Source organism: Linepithema humile, chromosome 7 (assembly GCF_040581485.1).
Source record: "Linepithema humile isolate Giens D197 chromosome 7, Lhum_UNIL_v1.0, whole genome shotgun sequence".
Taxonomy (NCBI): Eukaryota; Metazoa; Arthropoda; class Insecta; order Hymenoptera; family Formicidae; genus Linepithema; species Linepithema humile.
In genome coordinates, this window is record NC_090134.1 from 3,412,196 (window position 1) to 3,427,304 (window position 15,109).

A 15,109-nucleotide genomic window follows, 5' to 3' on the forward strand; every position below is an offset into this window, starting at 1 on the left:
AAACTTATTATTAAAGCCATCGAATTTTATGGAACTCCATTTAAAATATTATTTTTATATTATATTATTTTTGCGCATAATCTAAAATTTATAATCTTTACATTTTTACTCTTAAATAAAATCTCTTCGTTATCATCGATTTGATAAATAACAAGTAATAGCTTAAAAATGACAGCTCCGCACTCATATTAGCCTTTCCACTGTCACCAAAAAATCTGTATTTTTTGCAATAATTTACTTACCGCAATGCTGTTCCGACGATGTTCTCTGGATCTCCTCTCCTTTCCACAATGGTTCTACTCTTTCATAACACTCACACGCGTTCACGAAAACACGATTAATACGATACGATCACGCTCGCATTGCTCGCGAGCGCATCCGAATATCGCGCGAACACTTTAAACGACACTCCCGTGAGTTTATACGTAACGCGCGAGACATCCATTTTATAGCTGGCAAAACACTACTGTATGTAATAGTGTGTAATACAGTTTGCAATATTGCATAACTCGCTCGAGTAAGTAGAAAAGTTGTATAAAATGTATTAAATGTTAAATAAAATATTATCGCAATGCAGATCTTTATTTAAATATATATCAGAATAAAAAAATATATCTGTAATTTAATGTTGAAAAAAACGTAATATCAATTTTTAAACAAACTGGATTACACATTTAAAAATAGCCATAAAATTGCCAAGATTCATATTTAACCATAATGTACATACTTTTTAGTCGATTTTAAATTTCAGATTTTGTGTTTGAATTATTCAGTTTCTATATATCCAGCCTCGTATTAAAGTAGAAAAAAAAAATCGTATCATGACAGCATCGCAAATGTATTTAAAAAGATCGTGTAATATAAAAATGTCTTTACAAACACAGCGATACAGCGCGCAGACGATTTTTACTCTTTGAAAAGAAGAGATCACCGCGGAAAGACGAGCCGCGCTTTTATGCGCTGCTGGCAGAGAGAATAAATTAAACAGACGAGTCGGTGGCGACAGGAGAGCGCTTGAAAAAAGTCCTCTGCAACGTTACGCTCGTACGGTAAAAGCGCGGATAACTTCCTGCCCTTATGTTTGAAATAATTATCGTTTTTCTGTAAGGTGATACAAACATCAGCTGTCAAAAGGTAAAACGAGATCGTCGCACTGATGGAAAATAAATTCGGGCGCTCGCGCGTGAGATGTGCTGCTTCGAGTGTCTATTTAATCTCCGCGAAGACGTGCATTACAAAGGACCGTGTGTGTATTCGTACGGCTCCGCCGCCGTCACCGCCGTGCGAAATGACATTCTCGACGGAAATTAAAAGGGTGCTTCTCTCGCTCCCTCTCACATCCATTTTCCAGCATTTCGCGTAGAGGCTAAATCGCGGCTCTGTGCGCTGCGCGTTGATAACGGTAGCTTTATCGCGTGGAAGAACTCACGCGAATTCCATGCGGGATACACATGCGGGGACAGTGACTTCTGTCAATTGTGTGACTTTTCAATTTTGCCTTTGAAGACAATTTTTTTCGTTGAAGAATAAAATACGATCAGTTTGTCACTTGACTGACAATGAGTGGCAGAAAAATAAAAACAATTTCAGAAAGGGAGAATTTCTATTATCCGCGTGAGAAATCAATCAAGTTATATCGCCCTACAAATAAAATACGTTCGCGTATAAACGTACGCGCTAAAAGCTTTTAAATAATTAAGATCTCAACAAATGTCGCTAACAGTGTACAAAATATTGCTACTGAGATAGATCGTTTGTACGGTATACGTGCGGTTACTGGCACTTTAATGGCCAATCAGATAACGTTGATTACACTTTCTCAAAGAAACGGTGAAATGAAAAATGAAAAGGTTCTCTTATTGCTAGAACAGCGATACCGTATTCAGAGTACGGAGATCATTGGATACGCGAGTCCCTTTTCTTTCTCTCTCCGGAACATGAACAGCGGTAAGTGGAACGGGTGCTCGACCGTTAATTTCGGCACAGAGATGCTTTTTTAAGGAACACGAACAAACGCCCACTGAAATAAAGTAATTCCGGACGCGCAAGGCAGTGCGGCGGGAGTCACGCGAACGCTTCCAGTTAAGAGCGGGCGGCGGTGCTCTTAACGGGTGGCACGGAAGAAGAGAGGTGGAGTTTTATATCTCGCGGTATTAAAGGCACCAAAGGCAATCAAAAGACTTCTACACGACTGCGATATTACCGCGTCCATAATTCCCGCTCAAATTCCCGCTCCCGGATAAAAAAAAAACTCATACGAGTTGTTATGAACATCGACTGTTATTTCAAACAATTCGTGGCGAGCGTCTCGACACTATCGACGCGTCGCGATGACCGCCGCATACACCTATCGTGTGACAATTCGTCGTTTGACGAGAATGCCGATATGTAACCGAGAAGTGGCGAACAGCGAAATAACACCCGCGAGGTGCAACAATCTCAATTCCAAACTCTGATTAAGACACATTCTAACTTTCTAGACAGTCAGAATGTAATTAGAAATTAAAAAAATATACATCTTCAAAATAAAAAATTAAAAATTATAATTGTTCCACGCAAGCTTTCTTGGTATGTGAAAAAAAATTGTTACTGCAGTCATCAATTGAGATATTTTCGGTCATCGACATGTTCGCTTTAATCGCAATTTATCGCGAGAAAAGTGTGGAGTCATCGATTGAGATTTATAAAAAGGCTGACGGTAATTGCCACGTCGAAATAATACCATGATAATCTTTATGGGGCGAGTTAAAAATCGTCCAACACCGCGCGATTGCGGTTGTCGCGAAACAAGCAATTTTAATAAAGTGTAATGGATCGAGATTAATAAAGAGTGTAATTAACATACGAGGCGCGACGCTAGAGTAATTTCTATGCGCGGCATTAAAAAATCATTTATCACTTTATCAAGAGTTTCGCCACGAGACGACTGGAAAAAACGTATGAAAAGTTCGCGTACCTGTATATAAACACGGTACATATTACATGCATACATTTTTTGCATATTCTAAACATAGCAGTGCGACCTTTGCCACTGAAAGGGTAAGATGCGATCGCTGTTACGTGGCATGAGCGTGACTCATTATGGTCGAGCAAAGGGCTGATCCTTCGCAGCTCATTTATCAGGCAAGTTCAAAGCTCTCTGCGTATATTTTCAAACCCTCCAATATTATAGAAATATTCTTTGTTGTACATGCAAAGATAAATGACATCATCACATTATCATAAATAATGTGCAAGTGTATAGATGTCAATTTTTAAGGTTTTACTAAATATGAAATTAGGGCAAATTAGTTACTACTCAAGAATTAGAAATTATGAAATTAGCCATTTACGATTGTTCTTAGCCTTTTTAACATAAAAATGATCAACGGTCGTAAAAAGAAAGCGCTTTAATCTGAATATGCGTTTTATGATAGATCAGTAAATCCGTGCATTATTGCGATGCAGTTAAATTCGACGGAGTATGTCACGACTCCGGAACGAGTAACTCGACAAGTTTTTGTAATGAGTTTCCTCCTTGCGACGTGCACTGAGAAAGGGTGAAAACTCGTCGGAAGAAGCCGGGATCACCAGACGGGCGGCAAATCTCGGCAGAAGTTCCTTTTGCAGGATTTCTCGCGGAACGGAAGGCGAAAGGACGAATGCCGGGCACGATCCGACGACTACATCATTCACCGGGCTATCGGCTCTAAGACGTTTCCCTGCGAGCCGCACTGATCGAATAAAGAGAACGGAGGAACACGGAAGAGAGAAAGAAAAGACAGAGGGAGTGAGAGGGAAGAGAATCGGTACATCGAGCAGAGAACACGGTGATTAATGATTCGGATTTTGGCTCCGACGACGCGCGCGTCTTCGATATTTTACCAGCATTTTTACTTCCCGACGTATTCTCGATTCTCTTGCAAACGATCTCCTGCCGCTTCTTCTATTTCATATCTTTCATCTCGGAAAAGAGAACGTATCGCTTCTTGCGGCTATCGAGTAGAAGCACATTCTTTGAACATACTCGCGCAAATATGTAATAAATTAATTAACTCACCAGGTAGACGAGCCATCCTCTGCTACTAAAGCTGCATTCGTGACGTGTTGCGACGCAAAGTCATCAAAGTCCATTAATCACACAATTTCGCGAGTACATTAAACAACCACTGACCGGCGATTTATTCGGCATTATTGACATTTACGAAATATGTGTGTATCCGTGTGAATAATAAATTACTATAATCGCGCGAAATATAATTCGACATTCCCGATAGATATTTAAACACCGCGTTCATTTTTGCAAGGTTAAAAACAAATCACTTGTTCACGGAGTATTTAACTTTTCACTTTTGGAGGTTAGAACGCGCGAAAGACACCGATATGAAATTCCAATGCACAATTTACGATTCATACGATACAATACGCTTAAATGAACGAATAATTAACTATAATAATACGTAATTCGGCTGTTTACTCTCCAGATTATAAAACGCGAAACAAGGCCAACGTGAGATTCAAACGCGCACTAGCACTCTCGACGATTGCGCGATTTATATGATATTAAATGTCACGCGATTTGGCATCTTCAATACTTAATTGTACATACGAATCGTTTTTGGCAAGTGTGAAACATAATCCGACACACAGTTTAGATTACACGATAAAGACCGCACACAACGCGTAGAACATCGTTCATTAACGAGCGACGTAAATATGGCGATATATAATGAGTACGACGCAAAGTTACTCACAGCAGCAACATTGGGAACCTTGCCAATTGAATACAGTCAAGATTCTTATTTTAAAGATCCAAACGAGCACACGAAGAAACTGAAATCAAAATAAATAATGATGTTATTATATTAAAACAAAATATAAAAAAAAAATTATACATGTTATAAATAAATTTCGAATGAATCATCAGACTATGCGTTGCGTTATTATCTACTTTTCAAAATCGTGTTGCTGTTACAAAGCAAAAGATTAAAACATCTATAAATATTGCCGGTTAAAATTCTTTGGGTCATTTCTGCCTATTCTCATAAATTTTGCAGATTTCTCGGACAATCTCTTGAGTTACGGTTCTCTAGATTTATGGTAATCTTGAGCGTTCGTGACACGGTCAAAGACAATTTTTGCGAAAAAGATAAAAGGAACGAGGAAAAGTCTAGACCGAGAATGTTCAGAGTCGATACGTCGAGCATCCTTCGCAGTCCAATGAATCAGGCGCACGGGACCCTTTGTGTGTTGCCCGAAATACAAGACCCGGTCGCCCCTGCGGCTCCGCCGTCTAAATCTAACACGATAAGTAGGCGGTGCCGATTAATCATGACGGTAAAATCGACCGGTAACGATTCGACCTGGCCTTCTCTCTCTTCTTCCCTTTCCGACATCGTATATCTTGCATATATGTATCTATATAAAATATGCGAGTCTACAGGGTGAACTACTTGTAATCGTTTCGATCTTATTCTCATCTGGGCCTAATTGGACAACCATTAAAAAATCGTTATTCTTGATCCGTTTCTTCCATAAATAGATAAAAAATACACGCGATATCGCCTCCGTTAACAACGATCATGACTTGACTGGCTCTCGTCCGAACGCCTCTTCCTGGACGAATCAAACGCACGAGTTATTTTAGGTGGTGAAGTCGATCGGACCACCCTGTATGTATGTATGTATACACATCGAGCCTCGCGGCGTATCCCGTGAGATTGAGACCTCCTCGCGTCGAGACTCACGCCGGTCCAGCCGGAGCCCCGTGTGAGGCCGCTCCCTTGCTCTCCCTTTCTTTTAGGGCCCTGGGCCCCACGATGGAGGTCCGCTGCGCCGCTGTGCCCACACACCGCGCAGCAATGTTATTGAGCCGAACGATTCCTTCGATGCGACCTAAAAGTCGCGTTTTAGATACTCGTTACACGCAAGTGTCATCGTGCAAAAAGAAAAAAAATTAATAAACAAAAAAAGCTAACAAATGCTTGAACTCGTATATTGCGCACATGTATATTTAATTCACAAATAATCATTTTAAAAATAATAATTAATTCAAAGTATTCAAAGTATTAAGAAAGAAAAGTATTCAAGATTAAGAGAGATTTTTAAAAATCTTAGAAACAAAGTAATAAATAAAATTGTGATAAACGTAAAATGTACAACTGTAATTTAGAAATTAACTTTTCACTCTGTGCATACTTTTATAAATCCTAAACTGACTAAGCTAATTGCAGATTTACAATTTATTACATAAGTGCTAGATATCGCAAGATTAACGCTGGATATTTTTCAACTAACACTATATTTCTTTGCAATTACAAATGTAGATAAATTAATATAACATTGTAACGTTAAGATTTACATAAAAGAAAAATGCAGATTATATGCCCGATCTTATTTAGTTTTTCGACTTGCAATTAACGCAGCAAAATTGTTTTACAGTCGCTCTTCGAGATAATAACTTGTTTCAGGAATGCTAATTTCGTATTCTGAAGACCAAGATCCATTGAGAAAGCAAAATAATCTTGATATTCTGAGTTCAGCAAGTACTCGAGTACGTTTGCAAAACAGCAAAATTTTAATTAAAGATAAACTGTTAATATCTTTCGGAAATCTACTATGACTATTATTGTCTTTCTGGTATTTAATGTAAATTTGCTAAATGCTTGCCTGAAATGGCGCAAAAGAGATACGGCGATACGCTTGCTGATTCCCGTGTTTCGGCGTTCCGCTTTTCCGCTCGAAGATCAATCGCCGTTTTAAGGCACCCGATCGTTGCGGTTGCCGGAACCGCCGAATCGAAATTGCATTCCGTCTAGACGTGGCCTCGTAGAAAATGTAATTAACCGATTCCACCGCTTTAAGAAGGCACGCTGGCTGCTTGAAGTTGCGAATCCGCACAATTTCGTGAAAAGAGTTTTTTCCCATTTAACCCAGCAATAAGTCTTTATTTATGAAGGAAAAGATAGTCTGAGTTTTTGCAAAATGTCGATAAATAATTTTTGCAAAAGTTTAACAATAAGAATTTCTAGATAACAACTCTGAAATTTTCTTTCATCGTAGATAAAATAAATGAATATTATAGTAATTTTTGTGTTTTGATTATTTACTAAATAAATCATTTTTCAACTGTAATTGTTCATATATGAAAAATATAAAAAATAAATGAGAAATTATAAAACTTTAAGTTCTCTTACTATATATCGTAATTTTTTTTCTCCATTTAATGCGAGTTTTATCCGTCGGAAATTTAAAAACTTTCCGAGAGATAGACAAACCGTATCAATACCACTTGATTTTCTTCCGTAAAAGTTATTGCTCCCCTCGAGCAAAACTTTCGATATCGTTTTTATTACCGTCAGACAGTTTAGTACGTATCGCATCGTATGTACAATTAAAGGAGTCTGATAAGCGTGTTAGATCGCGCGAATGCCAATTAAACTATTGCGTGCGCGTGAAAACCTTTTCCTCGTACGCGAAGCAGGTGCATAAATCTTACCGTTAGAAATCTCGCGGTCCCATCGATTGCCATTGAGGTGACTGACTTAAACCTGCATAATGTGTGCGCGTGCGTTAATAGCACAGCGCATAGCAATTATGAAATTTATGTATACTGTAAAGGAACGAACATTAACGTAGAGATGACAAGTATCATAAATCTAAAGGAATATATTTATTTTCCTACACATATAATTTATATAAAACTCCTAATCTTCTATAAAACTTCTAATCTTAATAAAATTAATTAATATCTTTGTAAAGCATTATAGTAACTCATCCTACTTCCTTTTTATAACTATTCTAAATCTAAATTCTTTAATATAGATTTCTTAAGCATTAATAATTTTGAATAAATTAATTATATTTATAAATGCATATTATATTAATTAATTGCACGTACAGATTTTCTCCAAATAATATATTATAAATTTCTTAGATAAAGGCTATTAATATCTAAAGTATTAAACTCCCTACATCACTCTTCCAATAAATTTAACTTCTCTATTGTAATAACTTAGAGTGCTTCAAACTACCCTTTACCCTCGAGAACTTACTTGACCTCATCTTTGAGCTGTCACAAGACGTCTTAGCCTGAACAGTCTCAAAGGTCAAAGTTAGTCTTCGAAAGACAGGTACAAAGGTTGTAGGAGACGTATAAGTGAAAATTGAAGGGCTAAGCAATTGACTGACCGTCCTTCGCTTATACGCGCGCGTACACATGCTGAAGTTATTTATAAATACATGTCAATGTCTCGAGAGATCTAAATCGTGCATCGATTAGTTCGTTTATGAAGCACTTCTTGTATCGATTATATTTGTCTATGCATCATCTTCTACAGCATACCAGACGACGTCGCTATTAGATAACAAGTCTCGATTCTGTTATATATCCTACGCGGCCGTTTAGTGTGCTACGTTACTTGCGAATAAATTAAGCGGTCCCTTCAAAGGGTGCACAATAGCGGCGTCGCGGTACTTCTCGTCTTTAAGCACAACGCAATATATATAATTATGACATTAGCGAGCAATTTTGGTTGCCGTGCGGAGTTCCCGGTTTCGTTGGTAGCTACGTAGCTACCGGCGAGATGGCTTACGGCGCCGTTTATAGCTGTGACTACGTTGTCGATAACGGTGGCGAATTGGAGAGCGCCCCTTTGAGGCCGCCCGGTGTAGTTTCAACCTGAAGCTCTCTCGTCTCCCTTCTCCCCTTTTCACTCTGCCTTACGCGAGTTCTCTATTCGAGTGTAATACCCAATCCTATGAATATTTACGCATCGGCATTCATATTCATATATATCGATGCTATATTTTTATTTATATTTATATTTTCATGAATATTGAAGTTAGCTGTTAAGAGAGGAAGGAGTATGAATAGGTCGGCCGCGATAGCGATGATATAAGAAAATTGGTGAAAAATGCGTTTCTGTCGCTTCAATTGGAAACGACGCAGCGTTCCTGATGAACGGACAAAAAAGCAAAAAGAGACATTTTTTCATAACAATATGACAAGAGTAAAAAATTGAGAAATACGATTGCTTTTTGTAAATAATACTCATTTCCATTTGCTTCTTTGTATCATTAAACCATATAGCAAATAATTCTATTCATAGCCTTATATACATAAAAATTTGCAATGCACTATCTTTTCGTCAAAGATAATTCTCCTGTGTTATTTTTAATTACTGAAGCACTTCCAATTACGAAAGAAGCAAAACCAAATTTTTATAGCAAAGATTCTGAAAAAATTTTTATTCCGCTTTATTTCAATCATAATTAGCCTCAATTTCTTGTAAATAAATTTAACAAAGATATTTAAACCTACCACAGATAAATTCAATAATTTATAAAATTGTAAAAGCTCCGATAATTAAATATCAAAATTAAAATATAAAAGATCAAAAACATGTATTAAAATAACATTTCAATACATGTTTTTGCACGAATAACTGGCATTGACTCCTTTCTATATCAATTTTGATATTTAATAATTTATATATTTTTTGTTTGTAATAATCAAGCATTAGTAATTATACACATAAATTCTATAACCAATAATTTGTAGTTATCAAAAAATTTAAATAAATAAATAAAAGTTTGAGATCCAAAAAAATATGAGAAACGAGAAAAATGGTTTTATTAACTTTTAGCATCTTCTTGATTACTTTTATTTTATTATAAATAGAAACTTGAAACAAAAGTAAAGAAAATTGTAGAATAATTGTTAGATCAAATTTATCTCCGTATTACAATAAATTTGATAAATCTTTATACATTCTAATAACTAAGATTTTATCATCTAAATGCGCATGCAACTGATAAAGATTTGATAATATATAATGTGAATAAGGAGTCTTTGACAGATAAGTAGCGTGGATTTAAAAGAAAATCAATCCGACACTCTGATTTCGTCATTTTCGTGCAAAGATAATATATAGCGGCATGCGCCGCCCGTATATACACAAGCAGAAACCCACCCCAAAAGCCGGCACGGCGATTAAATAAGCCATCGTATGCGATATCGGAGCGTAAGCGATATCGGGAACGTGACCCAAGAATTAATTGCGGCAGCAAATGTCGCCGTCGCGCCCCCCAAATGATCGGAACTTTCCGAACTTCGGTCGTATAGGGATAGAAGAGGCTATTCGGCGCTGTGTATTGACAACATTAAGCTCGATCCTCACGTACATAGTTATTGATAGCCAGTCGTACGGTAAACTGATCTAGGTAGCTCGAACGGCAGCGTCGACGAGAGGAAGAAGCGATTGTGCCACCGAGTCGGACAGAAGAGGACGTAGATAAAATCGGAAAAGAAAGAGAGAGAGTAAGAGAGGCGAAGGCGTAAGAGCACGATGGGTCTCATAATGCCACGGTATTCGATGTGGGAACTATAACCCGGGTCGAACGGCGATTAGTCTTGGGCCACCGCGTTGTTTATTCTGGACAGGTCCTGCCTGCCACCTAGTTTACATTATTATATATGTCAGTCCGAGCGGGTGCGCACGGCCACCGACCGCCAGCGTGGATTCAGCCCACCGCCGTAAGGTTCTTTCGAATCGCGTTGCCGGGAAGTTTAATGGTTTCGCAGAGATCCGTGTGGATCTGCTCGGCCGGACGAATGCATCAAAACTCTATGTCCCGTCCAGTGAAATAAACTACTTTATCATAATATAATTATCATTTATAAGATTTGCATAATTGATACAAATATAAGACTGTATAATTATGTATAATACGAGGAAAGTATATCTCAAAAGTAAAGTACACTTAAAAAAATTACTTATTTAATAATACATCAAGATAAAGCTTGATTTTCTTATTCTTTTCACATAATTTTCAGATAAATTCGTCATAAATATTAAAAAAAAAAAAGAATAAATTATTAATCGCCTCTTTTATAATAATATAAGGATCAGTAAGTCAACGGAAATTACCGAGTTTACCAAAGTAGATTAAGACTCGAATTATCATACCATAAATTATTCTTATGATATAAGATATCATATTCCTTTCTCTGTGGAGAGAACTTCGGAACTTCAGTTTCGAGAAGTATAATGTCTTTTATATAAAAGACATAAATTTTATATCAGGATAAGTTATTCTCAATATGGAATATAAACCTGAATTTGTGAAAACACTGGTGATATAATTTTCAGTAAAAAATTGTTTCAAGTCGCGAGTAAAGATACCAGAACTTTAAGACGCGATGTGTGATTTCATTCGTAGCCTTGATGCACTTGTTCGGCAGAGTAAACGAGTGTTCGTAAAGTTGTAAAATGCAAGGGAAATGCTAGATGAGAAAGAATTTGTTCTTTCATATTACTCGTAAGCGTTCTGTTAGCGAAGTACGGAGATGCAATTCTTCCGTACTCCACCGTCTGATTGGAGTTTGAATAATAGATCGATGAACGCTGGCTTTCCTCCTCCGGTAAACTGAAGTACGGCCAATGCACGGGTACTTTTGCGCGACACTCGTCTTTTCGATTTTATCATGGGGGCCAATTGTGACGAAACTCGTGTCGACTTCCCCCCGATATCGAAAATCAATTCAAGAGTTTGTTTCCAAAAGGGTTTAACTTGGCTTTTTTTAGTAACAGAAAGTCAGTAATATATTTTTATCTACGTGTGAGCATTACTTCCCTTGAATCTTTTTAACAATGCACTTTCCGATTAATGCATTAACATACATAAAAAGAATATTAAATATTGAGATGGCTAAAAAAATTGTTAAACAAGAACGCTGGTTAATTATGCATTAGTTTAACAGCCACTGTCTGAATTATAAATTCCACGCCGCAATTGCACTCGGTCGCTCATATATTTATTAATGTTTATTTATTAAAATTCAAACGTAGAGGAGTCGTGACATTCGCGAAATTAAGTGAACTCATTGTCGATATTCTAATTCGGGGAATTAGATATAATGAAAATAATAGATACAATGTCGCGGTCGATTTATGTAACGCACGTAAACTCGTACGTAACGATTTCCTTTTATTACGCAGGGATATGCTTCGCGAGCATATCCTGCCTTTTCCTTAGACTCGTTATGCCAGTTTTCTCGTTTTGGCGGAATTCAACTGAGAAATGGAGACTGGCGCGTACGTATGTATATTTTACATATACATATATACGCGCGCGATTCTTTTTTTATCTCCTACGCTTTTCCCATTACAGCCGCGGCACTGTATTACTCCACCTTCTATCCTCCGGCTTACTTTATATGCATTATTCTTTGTAAATACGTATCCCTCTATTGCGCCATGCATTTAAAAAGATTTCCTAGGCGGCGGCGAATCTTATCGCTTAGCGGTTCGCAGCGTGACGGATGACTTTTATTTCTTGATAATGATCTTCGATATGATTATATCGTATTCCTTAAGCCAAACAATATAAAATCTATCAGACGTAGAATATAATTATGCTGAATTGACGTTACAAATATTTGATTCGCATTATTTGTAATTGTAATTGTAACACTACGTACTTTAATATCATTGAAGTGAATAATTAAATAAAACAAGTAATTGTAAAGAAGACTACAAAAAAGTTATATAATTGTACAAGTTATAAAAGTTGTATAATTAATTCAATAAAGTTTGCGATAAAATCGTGTGACAAATTAATTCTTGCGAAATGTTTATTCTATCATTGTCAATCGAAAACAACGATGTTGCAAATCCAATTTCAGAAGATCAGACAGGTGTAAAAATTATTCCTCGCACGATGTAACGTATATCTCGTTATGCGAGACACAATTAGTCACTGCGGAGCCTTTAAAGCTCGCTTATCCAATTAGGGATGAGGCAGAACAGACTCGTGATCTACAATATTACCTCGAACCCTTTGAAAAGCCGCTCTCTAACGAGATGCGCAAACGCTTGAAAGAGAAAGCGAGAGAGGAAGGTGCGCGTCGCTCAAGAATGCAGAATTCGTGAGGAAGACGAAGGTCCACGCGGCGGCACCTTCCGCTCTTCTCCGACGGTTCGGAAGCTTTGAATCTACATGCAGACGACATCAAGTAGGTCTTGAATTTCCCACGTCCCGGCGGGAACGAGTCAGCAGCATTCGATCGTAGTGTGTGAGAACGATGTTTGTCCAAATAATTCCCGAATTAGTGGGGATGTTTGAATAAGAGTGAGCCCCGCGAGAGTGTGAACATCGTCGCTAGACGATTTCGAACGGAATGTCCGTTCTCACAGGAAAATCTTCTCAACATGTGACACCCGGTGTGTGGTGCTTTTTTATCTCTCACTATCATCCTTATTATATTCCTTTTATTTTACTCTGTTCTACTAAAAAGTAATTTTGCTCTTATCAACTTTTCTCTTTTCCAAATTTAAGTAGGAAAATAAGTTTTTCCATCACACATCAAGCCTTATTTTCCTAATTTAAATGTCATATTGAACGTCATGCTGTTAATATCTCCATAATATCTTGTTATTGGAAGTCGAAATCCATTTGCTCATAGATTAAATTAGCATTTCAATAGCGTGTTCGATAAAACGGATGTTTTCGGATGTTAGCGAAAAATATTTTTTGAGCATTCACGAGCTGTTTCAGTTTTCGATTTTATTTGTCTCGTTCCTTTCGTTTCGCAGCGGTTTCGTCGACCAATTCCATTCCCCGCAGTATTCGCAAATGACTCGTGTGAAACATCACATCGTACGGAATGCAATTTTTTTCGACCAATTCTACTCAAACGAACAAAAAGAATTAAAGTGCGACGTAGATGATACTGACGTCGGTTCTCTCGAAATGGGGAACCGAGAACACGGGGGTAAAGACTCCCCCCCCCCCCTCCCTCTTTCGGTAATATCGTCGACGCAGTAAACTCGATAAGAACGCTACCGTGGAAAGTTACGGTAGCTTTATTTTATTACGAGAAGAACCGGTGCAATCCGGACGGATACGTTCGGGAATCGATCTATATGGCGCACATAGGTGATTCGAAAGGGAACCACAATACCTGAAGAATATATCCAAGGGGTGAAAATAAAAATTCCAATAAACATATCTCGAATTTTCCGCTGTTTGAGAAATGCAGTGTAATAGCAAAAAATCTGTAGAACAATTCTTAAACTTATTGCCAGTTTAATATATTGTCAGTTTTAAAATTTTGTAAAATAAATTTTACTGATATGTATTTTTTAAATTTAATTTAGTTGTAATATTAATTTAAAAAAAAACTTAATATTTTGTTCTCATATATGAGCAAATCGACTGATTTAAAAATAATCTGATATATCGTACTTTTCACAATTAAATTTTACGGTTATAGGAACTTTTTCGTTTCTTTTAACCCTTTAAATTAACATTTTTCCAAATGTTGTCTTATGTATCACCCTATATAAGATTCATTCGCTACGGTGCAATTCGGTCCACCGCCACCGATCTCGCGATCTCACCTCTTGCCGGCGGCTCTTACTGTCTTCGGGAGCATCAATCTTACTGAAGCGAATGCACTGTCTTTGGTCGCGTGAAAAGTGCTTCTCGTCGTCACATCGCGTAGAAAAAGCTTCGGCATTGCTAGAACGGGTTTTGTGCCTTAAAAGCTTCAGTGCGACGAGGGTTGCGGTGACGCGAGAACAGTCGGTTTGACAGATGAGAATTCACGTCAAATTATCATAAAATAAATATTCGCGTGCGTAAATAAGGCTCTTTATTTCTCTAATTTTTAGTTTAATTTCGAATTAATTGATAATTAAAGAAGAATTATATAAATAGAATTATATAAAATTTCTTTTATCGTTTTTCCGGTGACCCTTAAGCTCTAATAAATTACACTAAGATTCAGCTTTCTTAAATTGCAATATAAATTTGTTATGTCTTCATATTAAAAATTAAAAATTATATCATTATGACAGTCATCACACAAACTTACAATTCTAAAATTTATGAAGTTAAGATATTGTCTTTCCTTCCGAAACACATTGTATATTACAGCAATCGCGCGTAACACGTTGATAAGGTAAAGACTTCCTTCACGCGGAATCTCGTTAACAACTGGAAAATAGTTGTCACAAAATCTCTGTCGTCCTCAATGTATTGTTCTTGCCCGTAATGACTATGTTCTACTCGAGGCTATCACCATACATTTCCCGGAAATTTCGTAGATGGTAAAACTCGAAGG

General features: G+C 37.2%; 1 long non-coding RNA gene across 2 annotated transcripts in view; it reads right to left on the reverse strand.

The window, feature by feature from the left end:
* Positions 1-241: 241 nt before the first annotated feature.
* The window catches only part of LOC105668494 (uncharacterized), a 77,560-nt gene continuing 62,692 nt past the window's right edge, over positions 242-15,109 (reverse strand). The window contains exons 4-5 of one of the 2 annotated variants that reach the window (XR_010891154.1): positions 4,040-4,812; positions 242-452 (exon numbers count right to left, since the gene is read on the reverse strand). This is a non-coding gene — a long non-coding RNA (uncharacterized lncRNA). Of the gene's footprint in view, positions 453-4,038; positions 4,813-15,109 lie in introns of those variants that run through there. The other variant, XR_001100112.2, reaches the window with a different exon arrangement.